At 47.0% G+C, this 20,479-nt stretch overlaps 1 protein-coding gene and 1 long non-coding RNA gene across 3 annotated transcripts in view; one reads left to right on the top strand and one right to left on the bottom strand.

Moving 5' to 3' along the window:
• Nucleotides 1-10,900: 10,900 nt before the first annotated feature.
• LOC137327120 (uncharacterized) lies at nt 10,901-19,301 on the bottom strand. The gene is made up of 3 exons (XR_010964357.1): nt 19,089-19,301; nt 14,317-14,534; nt 10,901-13,669 (listed from the first exon to the last, which is right to left on the bottom strand). It is a non-coding gene; the product is annotated as an uncharacterized lncRNA (long non-coding RNA).
• Nucleotides 19,230-20,479, top strand: part of LOC137327119 (RCC1 and BTB domain-containing protein 2-like) — a 61,034-nt gene continuing 59,784 nt past the window's right edge. The window contains exon 1 of one of the 2 annotated variants that reach the window (XM_067992586.1): nt 19,230-19,493. The gene's annotated coding sequence lies outside the window, so the exon portion shown is untranslated. Of the gene's footprint in view, nt 19,578-20,479 lie in introns of both variants that reach the window. The other variant, XM_067992585.1, reaches the window with a different exon arrangement.

The following is a 20,479-nucleotide window of genomic DNA, read 5'->3' as shown; positions in this document are numbered from 1 at the left end:
CGCTACGAGGCCCCTGCAAGAAAGAGCAGGAATTACATAGAGGGAAAAAAGCAAAGCAGATTAGCAGATGTTGAGATGAACATAAGAACATAAGAAGAACATAAGAAATAGGAGCAGGAGTAGGCCAATCGGCCCCTCGAGCCTGCTCCGCCATTCAATAAGATCATGGCTGATGAGGACACAGTGTCTGCAAAGGAATATTGACAGGTTAAGCGAATGGGCAAAAATTTGGCAGATGGAATATAATGTGGGAAAATGTGAAGTCATCCACTTTGGGAGGAAAAATAAAAAAACAAAATATTATTTGAATGGAGAAATACTACAAAAATCTGTGGTACAGAGGGATCTGGGAGTCCTCGTCCATGAAACACAAAAAGTCAACATACAGGTGCAGCAGGTAATCCAGAAGGCAAACGGAATATTGGCCTTTATTTCCAGGGGGATGGAGTATAAAAGCAGGGAAGTCATGCTACAACTTTACAGGGTGCTGGGGAGACCACACCTGGAGTACTGCGGACAGTTCTGGTGCCCTTATTTAAGGAAGGACATACTTGCATTGGAGGCAGTTCAGAGAAGGATCACTAGGTTGATTCCGGTATGAAAGGGTTGTCTTATGAGGAAAGATTGAACAGGTTGGGTCCATAGTCATTGGAGTTTAGAAGAATGAGAGGAGATCTTATTAAAACATACAAGATTCTGAGGGGACTCGATAGAGTTGATGCTGAGAGGATGTTACCCCTCATGGGGGAATCAAAAATTAGGGGGCACAGTCTCAGAATAAGGGGTCACCCGTTTAAGACGGAAATGAGGAGGAATTTCTTCTCCCAGAGGGTTGTGAATCTTCGGAATTCTTTACCCCAAAAAGCTGTGGAGGCTGAGTCATTGAATACATTCAAGGCTGAGTTAGACAAATTTTTGATCAGCAAGGGAGTCAAAGGATATGGGGAAAAGGCGGGAAAGTGGAGTTGAGGTAAAAATAAGACCAGCCATGATCTCATTAAATGGCGGAGCAGGCTCGAGGGGCCGAATGGCCTACTCCTGCTCCTATCTCTTATGGTCTTATGGTGCTTCTTTATTCGTTCATGGGATATGGGCGCCACTGGCAAAGCCAGCATTTATTGCCCATCCCTAATTGCCCTTGAGAAGGTGATGGTGAGCCGTCTTCTTGAACCACTGATGTCCGTATGGTGAAGGTTCTCCCACAGTGCTGTTAGGTAGGGAGTTCCAGGATTTTGACCCAGCAACGATAAAGGAACGGCGATATATTTCCAAGTCGGGATGGTGTGTGACTTGGAGGGGAACGTGCAGGTGGTGTTGTTCCCATGTGCCTGCTGCCCTTGTCCTTCTAGATGGTAGAGGTCCCGGGTTTGGGAGGTGCTGTCGAAGAAGCCTTGGTGAGTTGTTGCAGTCACCGTGCGCTGGTGGTGAAGGGAGTGAATGTTTAGGGTGATGGATGGGTTGCCAATCAAGCAGGCTGCTTTGTCCTGGATGGTGTCGAGCTTCTTGAGTGTTGTTGGAGCTGCACTCATCCAGGCAAGTGGAGTGTATTCCATCACACTCCTGACTTGTGCCTTGTAGATGGTGGAAAGGCTTTGGGGGGTCAGGAGGTGAGTCATTCGCCACAGAATATCCAGCCTCTGACCTGCTCTTGTAGCCACATTATTTATGTGGCTGGTCCAGTTAAGTTTCTGGTCAATGGTGACCCCCAGGATGTTGATGGTGGGGGATTCGGCGATGGTAATGTCGTTGAATGTCAAGGGGAGGTGGTTATTGTTGGAGATGGTCATTGCCTGGCACTTGTCTGGTGCGAATGTTACTTGCCACTTATCAGCCCAAACCTGGATGTTGTCCAGGTCTTGCTGCATGCAGGCATGGACTGCTTCATTATCTGAGGGGTTGCGAATGGAACTGAACATTGTGCAATCATCAGCGCTCATCCCCATTTCTGACATTATGATGGAGGGAAGGTCATTGATGAAGCAGCTGAAGATTGTTGGGCCTAGGACACTGCCCTGAGGAACTCCTGCAGCAATGCACTGGGGCTGAGATGATTGGCCTCCAACAACCACTACCATCTTCCTTTGTGCTAGTTATGACGCTACCCACTGGAGAGTTTTCCCCCTGATTCCCATTGACTTTAATTTTACTAGGGCTCCTTGGTGCTACTCTCGGTCAAATACTGCCTTGATGTCAAGGGCAGTCACTCTCACCTCACCTCTGGAATTCAGCTCTTTTGTCCATGTTTGGACCAAGGCTGCAATGAGGTCTGGAGCCAACTGGTCCTGGCGGAATCCAAACTGAGCATCGGTGAGCAGGTTATTGGTGAGCAAGTGCCGCTTGATAGCACTGTCGACGATACCTTCCATCATTTTGCTGATGATTGAGAGTAGACTGATGGGGCGGTAATTGACTGGATTGGATTTGTCCTGCTTTTGTGGACAAGACATACCTGGGCAATTTTCCACATTGTCGGGTAGATGCCAGTGTTGTAGCTGTACTGGAACAGTTTGGCTAGAGGCGCAGCTAGTTCTGGAGCACAAGTCTTCAGCACTACAGCCGGGATGTTGTCGGGGCCCATAGCATTTGCTGTATCCAGTCCACTCAGCCATTTCTTGATATCACGTGGAGTGAATCGAATTGGCTGAAGACTGGCTTCTGTGATGGTGGGGATATCGGGAGGAGGCTGAGATGGATCACCCACTCGGCACTTCTGGCTGAAGATGGTTGCAAACACTTCAGCCTTGTCTTTTGCACTCACGTGCTGGACTCCACCATCATTGAGGATGGGGATGTTTACAGAGCTTCCTCTTCCCGTTAGTTGTTTAATTGTCCACCACCATTCACGACTGGATGTGGCAGGACTGCAGAGCTTTGATCTGATCCGTTGGTTGTGGAATCGCTTAGCTCTGTCTATAGCATGTTGCTTCCGCTGTTTAGCATGCATGTAGTCCTGAGTTGTAGCTTCACCAGGTTGGCACCTCATTTTGAGGTACACCTGGTGCTGCTCCTGGCATGCTCTTCTACACTCTTCATTGAACCAGGGTTGATCCCCTGGCTTGTTGGTAATGGTCGAGTGAGGAATATGCCGGAGCATAAGGTTACAGATTGTGCTGGAATACAATTCTGCTGCTGCTGATGGCCCACAGCATTTCATGGATGCCCAGTTTTGAGCTGCTAGATCTGTTCTGAATCTGTCCCATTTAGCATGGTGGTAGTGCCACACAACACGTTGGATGGTGTCCTCAGTGCGAAGTAGAAAAAGGGGCAGAATGACAGAAGTCAGGTTGATAATACAAGTGAGAACTAAGCTGAATATAGAAAGTACAGAGGAGAAATAAAAAAGGAAATTAGTGGCGGCTAACATAAAAGGGAATCCAAAAGTTTTCTATAGGCTTATAAATAGTAAATGGGTAGTAAGAGGAGGGGTGGGGCCAATTAGGGACCAAAAAGGAGATCTAAGCATGGAGGCAGAGGGCATGGCTGAGGTACTAAATGAGTACTTTGCCTCTGTCTTTAACAAGGAAGAAGATGCCGCCAAAGTCACAGTAAAAGAGGAGGTAATTGAGATACTGGATGGGCTAAAAATTGATAAAGAGGAGGTACTAGAAAGGCCGGCTCTACTTAAAGTAGATAAGTCACCCAGTCTGGATGGGATGCATCCTAGGTTGCTGAGGGAAGCAAAGGTGGAAATTGGAGAGGTGCTGGTCATAATCTTCCAATCCTCCTTAGATATAGGGATGGTGCTAGAGAACTGAAGAATTGCAAATGTTACACTTTTGTTCAAAAAAAATGTAAGGATAAACCTGGCAACTATAGGCCAGTCAGTTTAACCTCAGTGGTGGGGAAGCTTTTAGAAACGATAATCCAGGACAAAATTAATCGTCACTTGGACAAGTGTGGATTAATAAAAGAAAGCCAGCATGGATTTGTTAAAGGCAAATTGCTTTCAACTAGCTTGATTGAATTTTTTAATGAGGTAACAGAGAGGGTTGATGAGGGCAATGCGGTTGATGTGTATATGGACTTTCAAAAGGCGTTTGATAAAGTGCCGCATAATAGGCTTGCCAGCAAAATTGAAGCCCATGGAATAAAAGGGGCAGTGGCAGCATGGATCCAAAATTGGCTAAGTGACAGGAAACAGAGAGTAGTGGTGAACGGTTGATTTTCGGACTGGAGGGAGGTGTACAGTGATGTTTCCCAAGGGTCAGTACTAGGACCACTGCTTTTTTTGATATATATTAATGACTTGGACTTGGGTGTACATGGCACAATTTCAAAATTTGCAGATGACACTAAACTTGGAAGTGTAGTAAACAGTGAGGAGGACAGTGATAGACTTCAAGAGGACATAGACAGGCTGGTGGAATGGGTGGACATGTGGCAGATAAAATTTAATGCAAAGAAGTGTGAAGTGAAACATTTTGGCAGGATGAATGAGAAGAGGCAATGTAAACTAAATGGTACAATTCTAAAGGGGTGCAGGAACAGAGAGCCCTGGGGGTATCTGTGCACAAATCTTTGAAGGTGGCAGGACAGCTTGAGAAAATGGTTAAAAAAACAAAGGGGATCCTGGGCTTTATAAATAGAGGCATAGTGTATGAAAGCAATGAAGTAATGTTGAACCTTTATAAAAGACTGGTTCGGCCACAACTGGAGTATTGTGTCCAATTCTGGGCACCGTACTTTAGGAAGGATGTGAAGGCCTTAGAGAGGGTGCAGAAAAGATTTACTAGAATGTTTCCAGGGATGAGGACTTGGACATGGGTGTTCATGGCACAATTTCAAAATTTGCAGATGACACAAAACTTGGAAGTGTAGTAAACAGTGAGGAGGATAGTAATATATTTCAAGAGGACATAGACAGGCTGGTGGAATGGGCAGACACATGGCAGATGAAATATAATGCAAAGAAGTGCGAAGTGATACATTTTGGCAGGAAGAATGAGGAGAGGAGGTTAAGGGAAGGTCATGTCTGACTAACTTGATTGAATTTTTAGAGCAGATAACAAGGAGGGTTTGATGTAGTGTACATGGATTTTAGCGAGGCTTTTGACAAGGTCCCACATGGCAGACTGGTCAAAAAAGTAAAAGCCCATGGGATCCAAGGGAAAGTGGCTAGTTGGATCCAAAATTGGCTCAGTGGCAGGAAGCAAATGGTAATGGTTGATGGGTGCTTTTGCAACTGGAAGGCTGTTTCCAGTGGGGTCCCGCAAGGCTCAGTACTAGGTCTTTGCTTTTTGTGGTACATATTAATGATTTGAACATGAATGTGGGGGGCTTGATCAAGAAGTTTGCAGATGATACAAAATTGGCCGTGTGGTTGATAGTGAGGAGGAATGCTGCAGACTGCAGGAAGATATCAATGGACTGGTTAGGTGGGCAGAAAAGTGGCAAATGGAATTCAATCCAGAGAAGTGTGAGGTATTTGGGGAGAGCAAACAAGGCAAGAGAGTACACAATAAATGGAAGGATACTGACCGGTGTAGAGGAACAAAGGGACCTTGGAATGCATGTCCACAGATCCCTGAAGATAGCAGGACAGGTAGATAAAGTGGTTAAAAAGGCATTCGGGATACTTTCCTTTATTAGCCGAGGCACAGAATATAAGAACAGGGAGGTTATGCTAGAACTGTATAAAACATTGGTTAAGCCACAGCTTGAGTACTGCGTACAGTTCTGGTCACCAATTACAGGAAAGATGCGATTGCACTAGAGAGGGTACAGAGGAGATTTACAAAGATGTTGCCAGGGCTGGAGATTTTTGCTCTGAGAAAAGATTGGATAGGCTGAGGTTGTTTTCTTTGGAACAAAGGAGGCTGAGGGGAGATTTAATTGAGGTATATAAAATTATGACGGGACTAGATAGAGTGGATAGGGAGGACCTATTTCCCTTAGCAGAGGAGTCAGTGACCAGGGGGCATAGATTTAAAGTAATTGGTAGAAGGATTAGATGGGAGCTGAGGAGAAATTTTTTCACCCAGAGGGTGGTGCAGGTCTGGATTCACTGCCTGAAAGGGTGGTAGAGGCAGAAACCCTCAACCTTAAAAAGTACTTGGATGTGCACTTGAAGTGCCGTAACCTACAGGGCTACTGACCGAGTGCTGGAAAGTGGAATTAAGCCGGATAGCTCTTTTTCGGTGGGCACCGACATGATGGACCGAATGTCTCCTTCTGTGCTGTAACTTTCTATGATTCTATGATTCTTTGAGGGACTTCAGTTATGTGGATAAACTGGAGAAGCCGGGTTGTTCTACTTAGAGCAGAGAAGGTTAAGAGGAGATTTTGATAGAAGTGTTCAAAATTATGAAGGGTTTAGATAAAGTAAATAAAGAGAAACTGTTCCCATTGACGGAAGGGTTGAGAACCAGAGGACACAGATTTAAGGTGATTGGCAAAAGAACCAAAGGCGACATGAGGAAAAACTTTTCTACGCAGCGAGTAGTTATGATCTGGAATGCGCTGCCTGAAAGGATGGTGGAAGCAGATTCAATCGTGGCTTTCAAAAAGGAATTGGATAAATACTTGAAGGGAAAAATTTGCAGGGCTACGGGGAACTAACTGGATTACCCTTACAAAGAGCCAGCACGAGCTTGATGAGCTGAATGGCCTCCTTCTGTGCTGTGACCATGATTCCATGATTCTAATTCATTTTATTGCTCTACATTGCTGCCTTGCTACTGCATTCCACAGCACTGTTTGCTTTTGGTGCCTAACCTATCTAACGCAAACAGCCTATTGACATGGACTAAATGTAATCCTTTCATATTTTAAAGGCCTCAAATCAAATCTCCTCACACTCTAACTCTATGCTTTTCTAGAGTACAAAGTTCCACCTCTCCAAGCCTATCATGTAAGTAAAGGCCTGTAAACTAGGTATCAATCTAGTTGCCCTCCTCAAACCTTCTCCACGGCCTCTAGGTCAGCCACCATGTGAGGGAACTAAAACTGGACACAGTATGAGGCCTAATGAAGGTCCTACACAAGGACAGTATAGTATTTTTTGTTTGATATTTAATCGACTTGAATTTCCTTGGTGTTTTCGGCAGTAACACCATATATAAGTCATAATTGTGCTATAAAGATCGATGAAACTTGTGTTTAGTGCATTGTATCACTTATGCACCATTGGCGCACTAAACGTGAGTTTCCTCAATCTTTTTAACAGTGCAAACATTATGCCCATCAAAGCCCCTCAGGGCTCATTTGCATAGCTGCACTGTACAAATATATGGAAGTTTCCTGTGTTTACGCTGCTCCTGTACTCACGAAAAAAAACCGGTCTAACAGCTCCCCGTCACTTCAGACCAGTGTAAGAGAGCAGTTCTCGAGCTGAAGAGGACACCAACTTCACTTACTGATTACAGGCTTGTGAGGAGCTTTTTAATAACCTGTTCCTTCACATTTTTTAATCACTGACACCTGCACTCCACTTTACCGTAGTTCTTTCCTCTCTTCTTTCACCCCCAAAACTACACTCAGATCATCCTCGGACAAGGGATAGCTTTCCCTACGGGCATATCACTATGGGTGAGGAGTTGGAGCAGCAGCATGTCCAGGCAAAGAGAATCAGGCAGTATGGCCCTCCAGGTATTACTCTCCCCAGCGCATGCGCAGGCCGCACCAGGCTGATGAGGACCTCTCTGGGGAGCTGTGCATCTAACAGCTGCACCTCTCTGCCAACTTTCAAATTCCTGGAACGTATGTCTGTTAAGGCAAGAACCCGTGAAGTCTGGGTTCCAGGACTCTTCAGTCCTTGGCCACCTTCTACTCTGCCTCTGTGGAGGAGCGACCATATCCTCCCCAACTTCCCACTCTTCCTCGTTCCCCGAACTGTCAGACTCAGCTGGTGAGCATACCTGGCTCTGCCTATCTGGCTGCCGCAGAGGCTACCTCTCTGCGCTGATGCCTGGAACGGGTGAGCCAGGTGACGCTGCTGTTGAGACGGAATGGCTCGTAGGTGGCAAGGAAGGTGTGTTCTCAGACCAGAACTGTAGAATAGGGCCCTGGTGTTTTGCTTCGTTCTCATCACCCTCCTTGTGGAAGCCTACAGGAATATGGAGGTCCAGGCTTCCTCCTCGAGCTGCTCTCCCCCCTCCTCAATTGCCTTCCGGTGCTTTGCTGGATCTGTAGGAAGAATAGGGAAAAGGTTGGAATGGTTGAGCATGCTCCTCCCTCAGGATGCAGTGTTCATTTAAAGTGGGTGGAAGGTTGGCTCTGTGTAATGTTGCAGAGTGCTGCTGTGGACCGATAGCAGGAGCTTAGGTACTCACCTCACGGCAGCATGATGCCACCGAATTTGGCTTCCATCGCGGCCACTGTGGCATAGCAGTTCAGGAGCGGGATGACCTTCCCTTCAATTGGGGGGCGCTCAGGATATTCTAAGGATGGGGATCCCCCCTCCCCCGGTAGTCTTCCACTCTGGCGTTATCCATCTACTTGTTGTGCAAAAAGAAAAGAGAATGTAGGTGAGGCTTGCAGTTGATCATTGTGTGTCAGGTGTCTTGTAGAGGTGGTAAGTGAGAGGTGCGAGAGGGCTAAATTGGTGGAGCATGTTTGAGGGTTGTGCTAATCAGATGCTATGTGATTAGGGAGCTGTGCAGGATTGGGTGACAGAGGTATCCTTAAGCCAAGTGTAGTCTCAAGTGTCAGTTGTGTCAGTGCTGCTTTAAGAGAGTTTAGAGTGTGGTGGTGTTCAGGATGAGCAAGGAAGAAAGGTAGAGCATGGTGAGTATCTTGCCAGCGCTGGTCAGGCCATTAGTCTTCTTCTGACACTGATCTGAGATCCTGGTCGTGACAGAGTTGGCACTCAGTGCCATGCAACCTCCATCCAGGCACGACTGATGCTACAGGCCAGCTTGGCCTTCCTGCTGCCCAGGACTCGGTCCCTCCTCACCTCAGTTTCCTCCAGGAGTGCCTGTATGTCTTCATCGGTGAAGTTGCAGGTCCACCTCCTAGCTGCCTTGCTTTTGTCAGTTGGCACTGGGGTGGTCAGCTCTCTGTAAAATGAACGGCTCGGAAATTCCTGGAAACTTACGCTGAAACAACAGCGTATATGAAGTAATGGCAATTTTCAGTGCAAACAAATTGAAGAAATTCACGCATAAGTGACTTATGCCAGTTTTTACTTGAGAGTTTCCTCGATCTTTTGCACCGTTTCTGCAAACCTTCCGTCGAAACCCTCTGCAGCCCTTTAACATAGCTCCGCCCCTAAGCAAAAGAGCAGCTTGTGCGAATTTCCTGTTATTACTCATGATTTTCTGGTGTTTCTAGAGTTACGCCAAGAAATCCAGGCACAACAGCGCCCGAGGTCACCTGACACCGGCGTAACTTCTGACTCTTAGGCGAGGAGAAGTTTCCAAACTTTGCAGCTTCAGCTCTGGAGTTCTGTGGTGATTTTTTTCCACCATTGTTTTGGCTCGTTTCTTTGTGACATCTGACGGTTTTCCTGACCAGAGGACCTTGAGTTTCAGAACCTGAAATTTTTCAGACCATCACCCCTCTCAATGCATTTAGAAGGACAAAGCAGTTGCAATGGCCTACCCAATGTACACTCTCGTTTCAGCTTTATAATGGAGGTCGAAAAGGAGGAGCAGGAGCTGGAGGCCTAGCGAGTGAGGTACCATTGCCGGGAGACTGCAGCATACTCGCTATTACCCACCCCTCACACCCCTCTCCCCGGAGAGTGTACAGGGCGTAAAGGTTGTACCAGGACCTGTCCATAAGACCATAAGAGATAGGAGCAGGAGTAGGCCATTCGGCCCCTCGAGCCTGCTCCGCCATTTAATGAGATCATGGCTGATCTGATTTTTACCTCAACTCCACTTTCCCGCCCTTTCCCCATATCCTTTGAATTCTGTCAGAGGAGCAATGCGTGCAGAGAATTGTGCTTCACGAGAGAACCAACTGGCCACCTGTGTGAAATTCTACAGAAAGATCTGAAGCTGCAGTCCACTTCCCGCAGGGCGTTATCAATGGAGATCACGGCTCTTAATTTTTACAGATCCGGACCATTCCAATCATCCACCGGAGATCTTTGCAATGTCAGCCAGGGAGTTGGAAGGGCCTGTATTCGAGAAGTAAGACAGACTCCTCTTCCGAAGGGCATCTAACTTCATCCAATACGGCGGAGATATGGAGCAAAGAGAGAGGGCCATCAACTTCTACAAGCTTGCTGGCTTCCCCAGGATGCAGGAGCTATTAATGGAACCCATGAGGTGCTTAAAGCTCCAACTCAGGATAGTCACATCCAATAACTGGAAGAGTTTCCACTCGTTAAACGTGCAGACTGTCTGCGATGCCTCGCAAAGGATTCTGCATGTCAACGCAGAGCATCTGGGAAGCTGCCGTGATGCCTTTATCTTCTGCCATTCCACCATCACTGACTTATTCCGCATGGGGGCTAAATAGACAGATGGATCCTGGAGGACAAGGCCTACCCCCTGAAGCCGTGGCTGATGAGATTCCACATCATCCAAAATGCAGCACATGAATGCTACACCGACCGGGGAGATGGTGGGGAGGACCATCAGATTCCTGAAAGCCCACTCCAGGTGCCTGGATAGGTCTGGAGGCACAGGGTGGCAAGGATTGTTGTGGCCTTCTGTGCACTGAACAATTTTGCCTTGCAGGAAGGGCTCAGCCTGGATATGATGCCCATGGATCACAACCCACACATCCCGGAGTGGAGGAGTCGAAGCTTAGAGCTGCCAGGGAAGTTAGAGGGCAGCTCCTAGCAAAGGTGTTCGGCCCCCACCTTCAGAACCTCTCTCCACCCCCACTTAGGCAAAGCAAACTGACATCAATGGCATCAGCAACTCTCGACCATTCGTATGGACCGTTCCCTGTGTGACTGTGATCGTAAAGACTGACAGACCAGACAACATAAGAAACGATAAACCTTTTATTCAACAAACTACGTCACAGAAACAGACTTTAATTAGCAACCAACTTCAAAAAAGTGAACTTTCAAACAGAAAACACAGATGGCGAGATCCAGAACCTTTTATGTCACAGCTGCAACAGAACAGGTGAACTGTCATAGTTTTAACATTCAGTGCAATATGTAAATATTCTCTATGGAACATTAGTTCAATGAGAACCATAACAAAGATGTGGCTATTAACAAAATAACAACAACACTACCACTTGCATTTATATAGCGCTTTTCACGTAGGAAAACGTTCCAAAGTGCGTCACAGGAGCATAATAGACGAAAGTTGACACCGAGCCAAAGAAGGTGATATTAGGGCAGATGACTAAACGCTTGGTCAAAGAGGTTGGTTTAAGGAGGATCTTATAGGAGGGGAGAGAGGTGGGAAGGAGGAGAGGTTTGGGGAAGGAATTTCAGCGTTTAGGGCCTATACGACTGAAGGTATGGCCACCAAGGAAGTGGGGGATGGTGAAGAGGCTAGAGTTGGAGGAATGCAGAGTTCTTGTAGGGTTGTAGGGCTGGAGGAGGTTACAGAGAGAGGAGGGGCAACTCCGTGGAGTGATTTGAACACGAGGATGACAATTTTAAATTTGAGGTGTTGGTGAACCGAGAGCCAATGTAGATTAGTGAGCACAGGGGGTGATGAGTGAGCAGGTCCTGTTGCGAGTTAGGATATGGGCAGCAGAGTTTTGGATGAGCTCGAGTTTATGGAGGGTGGAAGATGGGAGGTCGGTCAGGAGAGCATTGGAATATTCGAGTCTGGAGGTAGCAAAAACATGGATGAGGGTTTCAGCAGCAGATGGGCTGAGGCAGGGGCAGAGACGGGCGATGTTTCAGGGGTGGAAGTAGATGGTCTTTGTGATGGAGTGGACATAAGGTCAGAGTTCAGCTCAGGGTCAAATAGGACACCGAGGTTTTGAACAGTCTGGATCTGAGACAGTGGCCAAAGAGGGGAATGTAATTGGTGCTGAGGAAAAAAGTTTGTGGCGCGGACAGAAGACAATTGTTTTGGTGTTCCCAATATTTAATTGGAGGAAATTGCGGCTTATCCAAGACTGGATGTCAGACAAGCAGGCTGACATCACAGAGGCAGCAGAGTGGTCGAGACAGGTTGTGGTGAGGTAGAGCTGGGTATCATCAGTGTACACGTGGAACCTGACGTCATATCATCGGACGATGTCTCCGAGGGGCAGCATGAAGATGAAAAATAGGAGGAGGCCAAAGATAGATCCTTGGAGGACTTCTGAGGTAATGGTGTGGAGGGGTGGGAAGAGAAGCCACTGTAGGAAATTCTCTGGCTATGACTGGATAGATAAAAGTGGAACCATACAAGGGCAGTCGCACTCAGCTGGACGACAGAGGAGAAGCACTGGAAGAGGATGGCGTGACCAGTCATTTCAAAGGCTGCAGACAGATCAAGAAGGATGAGGAGGGATAGTGCACCATGGTCATAGTTACAGAGGCTGTCATTTGTGACTTACGGCAGCTGGTTCTTGGAATGGAGCTTCTGTTGGCCATATCCCTGGAGAGGGAGCTCCTTAGCAGCCCGGTCTCAGTTTCCATGTGTTACTGGCACATAGTCCTAGCAGGAGCGGGGGAAGGTAGAACCTTTTGAAGTGCTGCCGCCCTGAGAGTCAGCAGCATCTGTCACTTGGACTGCGACTGACACCGGCCCATTGGGCGCTAGATCTGATGAATGGCTGGTGCCAAGGCTACAGCCACATCCTGGAAGCTGTGACCACTTGAGTTAAAGACCAGAAGTCACGATTTAACGTGCTGTCTAAAGTGTCCCCCATTGCCGTGACTGCTGCAGTCAGGGCTACCACGGAGGACTCCATGATGTTGACGTAAATCACAGGAATGCCCTCTGTAGCCACAGCTGTGAGCTGCTGCAAATGACTGGCAATAGTCCCCAAAGCAAGTATTTATGATGCTCCCGGAGTATCTGTCTTTCATGGGGCGGACCCTTGGAGTCAGGGTCCCACGTCTCTTCATTCCTTGGCCGCCTGCTACCCTGTATCAGTGGAGAAGTGGGCACATCATCTCCTCCCTTCTGACTCTCCATGTTCCCCCAAACTGTCAAGTCAGCCAGCTTACCGGCTGACCCCAGGTGCCTGCGACATGGGAGTGGGGTGCCATTACTCCTGAGTTGTTGGGGCCAGGAGGTGGCGAGGAAGCAGCGCTTCCGGATGATAAGAGGAGAGGGTCGGGCTCTCTTGCTCCCTTCACATCAGCATCCTCACAGTGGTGTGTGGGGATGAGAAGGTGCGGTTCCTTTTTCACCACTCCCCCCTAGAGCTACTCCTCCTCCTTGTCCTTCTCCTCCTCCATCTTCTCCTCTTCCTCTCCCTACAGGACTGGGTGCTTGGACTATGCTGGGCCTGTAAGAAGAAAAGGCTGGTTGAGCATGTCGCTCTGAAGTGCAGTCTCCCTTCCAGCGGGGGGTGGGGGGGTGGGGGGGTGGTTGGCGGGTGTCAGGCTGGCTCCATATTCTGGTGCCATGTCCTGCCATAAGGCGAGTTCAGGGATATAGAAACTCACCTCTTTACGGCTTGATGCCACACTGACCTCGGCTCGCGTCACACGCAACCCACTGCGGCAGGACGGTAGCTGGAGCTGGAAAGCCTTCTCCTCATTGTGGGGGGATGGCAAGATTCTCAGGTATGGGGTCGTTCTTCCCCCCCCCCCCCCCCCTCACCTGCTGCTTTTCCTTTCCCATGCATTGTGCATCAACTTGCCCTGCAAAGACAAGAGAATCCATGTAAGATTTATAGTTGTTAGATTAATTCAAAGGTCTACTTATATTTAGGTTGTTGGTTCGAAACTTCAATGAAACACTCCACACATTACTCCCCCTAATGTCAGGCTTTAATTTTAAAATGTAGATTCCACAGTAATGTAATCCATATGTTAAAACAAGTACAAAGCATTTACTATAAGAGATTTTACAATCATTATTATTCACAGTACAAAATTCATATCATGAGACAATACATGCTTCATTTAAGAAGTTGTATCTGCAAATTGAACTGATTGATAGTTACCAAATCTGGGAGGCACTGGAAGATGTTCTACCTTGACTGTATGAAACCACAGCCTACCTGGCTCTTGACATATCTGCCAGCCACATCATTTACCAAGAGAAAGTTAATGATCAAACAATCTCAAAGGTAAATTTAATGAACTGACAAAGGCCTTCTATCTAATTGAAAGCATGAATTTTCTCGCTGTTCTCTTATCAACTAGCACATCCCTTCCAACACCTTTTAGGCACCTGTTGCTCAGAGAACATTTTAAAATTGCTGATCTCCAAGTCTGTCCTATGGAAGAAACGGAGATCATGGTGAGTGTCTTATCTTGCCAGCTATGGTCATTGAATTTCTTACCGTACTGTTCACTGGTCTGTGGCGGGTCACAGAATTGACACTGGGAGCCAGTGCCACCTCCCTCCAGGCACCCTGGCTAACTTTACAGGGCTGCTTGGCCTTCCTGCTACTGAGCAACCTGTCCCTCCTCAGCTCAATCTCCTCCACGAGGGCCTGCAGGTCTCCCTTCGAAAAATTGCTGGCCTTCTTCCTCACTGCCCTCTCCTCGGTGGAGGTCTCTGTGAAAATGGAGATGTTGTTGAGTCACTGGAAACAACTTATGAAGTAATTTTTATCAAAAGAGATTGAAGAGACTTAACTGCAACTCCTAAGTGACACACTGAGGAATGATGTCTGTTCTGACACTTTTATAGTGCTGCCCATGTTTCCTGGGACTCGCCATTACTTATGATACTTTCAGGCTCATTGTTTTAAGCCGGTTGATATATTCTGATGTGTGCTAATATCCCTGTAAGTTGCTGTCGGCAAGTTTGGCGCAGAGATTAGCATACATTTCGGCATAACTTGCCTGTTATGCTGATGCAGGAAATTTCGGGACAATAATTGGAAATGCTGTTGAGACACTGGAAACACACCGAAATAAAGAAATGTTCTGAACAAATTAAAGAGGAGCAGTCTGACGTTTACCTCCAACTTCCAAGCCTCACTCTGAAGAATGGTGTAGGTTCCGCACTTTAATAGTGCTCTGTCTGAGTTTCCTCGAGCCCCTATTGGTTATGCTGAATTTGCACATAGCTTTTGCCAGTTTTTACACTCCGGCGTAGGCAAATAAATTCCACAGGAAACTTGTGCTTCAATTTCTGCACAGGAAGCAGCGTAAATATCAGTTTAATTTTGGTGTAAATATGATCGAGGAAATTCCAGACCTACATTATCTATGTTAAATGACATCTGCCAGACATGAGTGCTTTCCTCTATTGCACCTAGATCTAATTCTAATCAATTTTTCTCATCTAAGGTCCTAATGCCCACACAAATCTCTGTACCATCCGCAAACTTGCGGACAGTTTCCCCAACGCTTTCATCCAGATCACTGATGAAGATGGTGAAGATCAATGGCCCTAGCATTGATCCCTGCAGGACTCCATTAGTAACTGGCCCTCACGCAGAACCACTGCCATTAATAACAACCTTGTGCCTACACAAATTCAACCAATTTCTTCTCCAACCCAAAATCTCTTCGCTAAACCCACAGATCCAGGATCTAGATCCAGCAACCTAGTAACTTCCTCAAAGAAATTCACACAGGAAGTGAGACATGACCATCTTTTCCAGAAGCCATGTTGAGAGTCTCCAATGATTCCATCTCTGTCAGTGTGATCATACACTATCTCTATTGGTCCCTTCTAGAAACTTGCTTACATAACTCTGTCTGTGGCCATGATGATCATGAAGGCAGTCAACTTTCATGGCACTGGGTCATTTCAGGCAGCCTCAGGGGATTTGTTCAATATCAGTCAGGGTGATATTCGCACATGCATTTGTCAGGTGTCTTAATGCTTTTCTGCAGAGCTGGGAAATTCTGCCATTCAGCTCTGCCATATGCTTCAGCTCATCTATCCCACATTGTTGTAGCCTGGTGCGCCCTGCACAACTTTGTAATTCAAAAAGGCTGAGACGTAGGCATTCCTGAGGAGGTGGCCTCTTGCTACTTCGGAGGCAGAACTACACGGAGGAGAGCATCAGGATGACCATCACTCTGACTACTTCTCAGGTGATTGCTGCATGGGGCACCAGAACATTACTGATCAATGAAGGATTCTCATCAGTTTAACAGTACCTTTCTCACAATCCCGTCTCCCCCAAATTCAAATAAAGGATAAATCCTTCAATCCAATACCCATCTTAGAACATCACATCAAGCTTCTTTGGCCCTACATGACCACGCAAATGTTAATAATCTGATTAATCCAGCACAAAATAAAAGCACCCTTTCCTGTATAACTACAATCTCCATGAATAACAAAGCATGATATAAGTGTACATTTTCTTTTAATATAACAAACTCTAAAATGATCAGATCTAACTTGCTCTTTCCTAACACCGTACTTCCCTTGGGTGTCCAAACTTGTCCTTCTTTCTCTGATTCTAGTGCTTCTCCTGGGTGCAACCTGAGGACCAGTGTCATGAGGGGTGGTTGGCTGTTCCTGTGCTACAAATGGGACTGACGTGGTTCTCTTCTCCCGGCAGCTTGCTCTTGCGAGGGAGCTGCTGCTGGCTGAATCTCTGGAGCTTGTGACTGGGCAGCCTGGTGTTGTCTCCTAAGGTGGTGCTCTGAGTGGGAAGGCCAGAAGCTTGGCATAAATGGCAGACTCATGCAGGTTGACTCCAGCCATTGCCATTTCACTGAGCCCTGGATCTGTGACCTCAATGATCAGCGGGATGGCTGGTTTAAGGCAGCTATCAGATGCTTACAGGGATGAAACATCAACTAACCTGGTGCTAACAATATGCCCCCGGCCTCGAGATCAGAGTGCCCCCTCAGGAACCCCATGACCCCCTCCTCGTAGGGAGTTAAATTTTTTAATGTCAGGGTACCCCCTCCAGTCTGATACTTTTCACAGATATTGTGTGCAAGTTCATCCTGCAACAAGATCGAGTCAATTAGGCGAAGGTTAGCAAATGAGGAATGTCTCCCAGGTGGCATTAGATATCTTGTTAAAGTGGCAGAAAAGGTTTTAAGGTTCTGCATGCAAGTAATTGCTGTTGGGGAGAGCATGATACATACTGTAAAATTCTGAGCGACAGCCTCGTCTTAACCAGAGCGCAATGTGAAGGGATTCTTGTGCAACTTGTAATTTTAGAGAGGGAACAGTGCATTAGTGCCCAAGGAAGAATGGCTGGTGCCTTAACTCGCCTGCCCTGGTCGGGTCATTGCACTACTTTTGGCACTTAAGTTCTGGGGGCGAGAGATGTGGCATTCAGTGCTACAGCTACCACCACCCACATGACATAAGACAATTTTTTGCAACTTCCTCATATGGAGACCCAACATTGTCTCTATCTTTTTCTCCTTTGCTGAATCTTATTCAGGAGGTTTCGAGGTTTGTCTCACTGAACTTATGTACTCTTCTTTACTGTCTCTGTGCAATCCTCTTGTTCCTTCTTTGGCTGCCTGTGCCAGGTCCTTCAGTAGAAGGCAATTTTAAGGGGCTCAAAAATCACAGATGAGCCATGCAATGCAGCTACCTGACAGTGAAATGAGTGATCCAAACCCTTCGCTGCTTTGCTGCAATCTTCAGCCGTACTAGTCTTTTTAAGACTTGCACTCTAATTTACGCAGTCTTTGCGCTACTGTACCACCAATATTCATTTAAATAAACTGGTCTGACCAAATCTGGCACAGTACATGCAGCACAACAACAGTAGGTGCAAGTCCTGGCTTTTGTGGTGGGGGCAGGGGTGCGATAATACAGATCATGCCTGCATAGTTGAAACAAAAACGAAAGTGGGATTCACAATCACATCATGTCTAGTGAGGCTATGGAATTTCTGCAGTGCAGTCAGGTTCTGGGGTAAACACCGCTGGCATTGAGATGGCTAGCAACCTTCTTTTAAATCCTCTTTCCAACTTTTTAAAAATTTGTTCATGGGATGTGGGCGTCGCTGGCAAGGCCAGTATTTATTGCCCATCCCTAATTGCCCTCGAGAAGGCGGTGGTGAGCTGCCTTCTTGAACCGCTGCAGTCCGTGTGGTGAAGGTTCTCCCACAGTGCTGTTAGGAAGGGAGTTCCAGGATTTTGACCCAGCAACGATGAAGGAACGGCAATATATTTCCAAGTCGGGATGGTGTGTGACTTAGAGGGGAACGTGCAGGTGGTGTTGTTCCCATGTGTCTGCTGTTCTTGTCCTTCTGGGAGGGAGAGGATGCGGATTTGGGAGGTGCTGTCGAAGAAGCCTTGGCGAGTTGCTGCAGTGCATCCTGTGGATGGGACACACTGCAGCCACAGTGCGCCGGTGGTGAAGGGAGTGAATGTTTAGGGTGGTGGATGGGGTACCAATCAAGCGGGCTGGATGGTGTCAAGCTTCTTGAGTGTTGTTGGAGCTGCACTCATCCAGGCAAGTGGAGAATATTCCATCACGCTCCTGACTTGTGCCTTGTAGATGGTGGAAAGGCTTTGGGGAGTCAGGAGGTGAGTCACTCGCTGCAGAATACCCAGCCTCTGACCTGCTCTTGTAGCCACAGTATTTATATGGCTGGTCCAGTTAAGTTTCTGGTCAATGGTGACCCCCAGGATGTTGATGGTGGGGGATTCGGCGATGGTAATGCCGTTAAATGTCATGGGGAGGTGGTTATACACCCTCTTGTTGGAGATGGTCATTGCCTGACACTTACCTGGCGCGAATGTTACTTGCCACTTATGAGTCCAAGCCTGGATGTTGTCCAGGTCTTGCTGCATGCGGGCTCGGACTGCTTCATTATCTGAGGGGTTGCGAATGGAACTGAACACTGTGCAATCATCAGCGAACATCCCCATTTCTGACCTTATGATGGAGGGAAGGTTATTGATGAAGCAGCTGAAGATGGTTGGGCCTAGGACACTGCCGTGAGGCAATTTTCCACATTGTCAGGTAGATGCCAGTGTTGTAGCTGTACTGGAACAGTTTGGCTAGAGGCGCGGCTAGGGCTAGTTCTGGAGCATAAATTGCTATGGGACATGGCGCCCATCTGGGATAAACAGCATGTCCCTCCTCCTTTGAGTTTCATCTAACAAGATGGCCCCATTCCTCTCCAAAAACCCAGGCGCCCAGCCGCTTTTCATTGCCACCAACCTGCTGGGACTCCTGCATCAGTGGGTGGAAAAGTTCAATGTCCCATTAAGCTGCTGCAGCGCTTTAAGACCTCCTGCCGTTCCCAAGCCCACTCGTGCCCACAATATGTAAATGACGCCGAGCCGGCCGGAGGTTCAGCGTTGCTTGACTCGGGCCAGCAACCGTTGGAATTAGAATGTCCGCCTATTCAAACCGCGCGCGAGCCGCGGGCCGCTTTCCCATCGCGCGAGAGCCGGACTCTCGACTCTGATTGGTCCCCGCAGCTCCATGCACAATCGGTTCGCTCGACACTCGATTAGCGAGGACTTCCTTCTCCTCCCTTTTGGAAACAGGGACAGGAAGAGCAGTCGAGTCGGTGACTAGGACCGGGCCTGTCTGCAACTGATCTGCTTACTTTATCTGAATGTAAGTTGTGGACTTGCAGCGTTGCAGGACTTGGCGGGAACCACACTTTTCATGGTTAAAAAAAGAAAATCTTTTGATATATATGTAAGGGTACAGTGTATACTTTCAGCTCAGGAGCATGAATTCTCTGTTAGAATCTAATCAATAAAAGTGATTGTGATCATTGTTTAGGTTGGATTTTCTGCGCCTGTCTTTATGTTTTGCTTGATTCTAAAATAAATGACTATGTATTAAAAGGTCATATGTAGTCACCACATAGGTCACAGTGTCTTCCAGAATGTTTACTGTGTGTATATTTTGCATTTGGTCTTGGCACTTGAGAATTTGTGTTGGGCTAGTAGATTTATGTTTACCAAAGTGCTGTTCTAATGAATAACTCTATATATCCTCCTAATCCCCTTAACTCTCTGGGAGGACCAGTCCCTTCTGGCCCCTCCAAAAAAAACCTTGTCTCCCAAACCCTCAAAAATCTCTCTGGACCACCGGCAGTTATGGCTGGTGATTGAGTGGCGTCTTGGTTGTGGCCAAATGAGTGGCATGCAAAATTTTGGGGTGCTACTGGCATATACCTTCCAATTGACCAGACTCAGTGGTTGGCTGGTCTGCAGCTTCTGCTGATTGGACAGCCATACCTCTGGCATGTGATCTATTGGTCAGCTGCTGGCATTTTCACTGCCTCTAGGATTTTTGAAGCAAAATTATAATATTTTGGTAAAATTAAGACTACGAAGCAGGTAGAAATTTGCAGTAGCCAGCAATAAATCTTTTGTCCTAGCCATAGTTACGTGTGCGGAATGGTGTGTGCAGTTGACCTGAGAAAGTGTGGAGTCTTGAATACGGGGGAGCTTTATTTGGGTGTTGTGTCAAAGGAATTTAATTAGAACAAGAAAATGCTGGGAAGTGAGATACACATTGGGAACATGAATGATAACAGTAAGAATCAAAAAAACTTTTAGTAAAAAGGAGGAAAATTAAAAATATAATAA

The sequence above is a fragment of the Heptranchias perlo genome, chromosome 11 (assembly GCF_035084215.1).
Source record: "Heptranchias perlo isolate sHepPer1 chromosome 11, sHepPer1.hap1, whole genome shotgun sequence".
Classification (NCBI taxonomy): Eukaryota; Metazoa; Chordata; class Chondrichthyes; order Hexanchiformes; family Hexanchidae; genus Heptranchias; species Heptranchias perlo.
The sequence above is the reverse complement of the archived record's forward strand: the minus strand, read 5'-3'. Positions and strand labels throughout refer to the sequence as shown.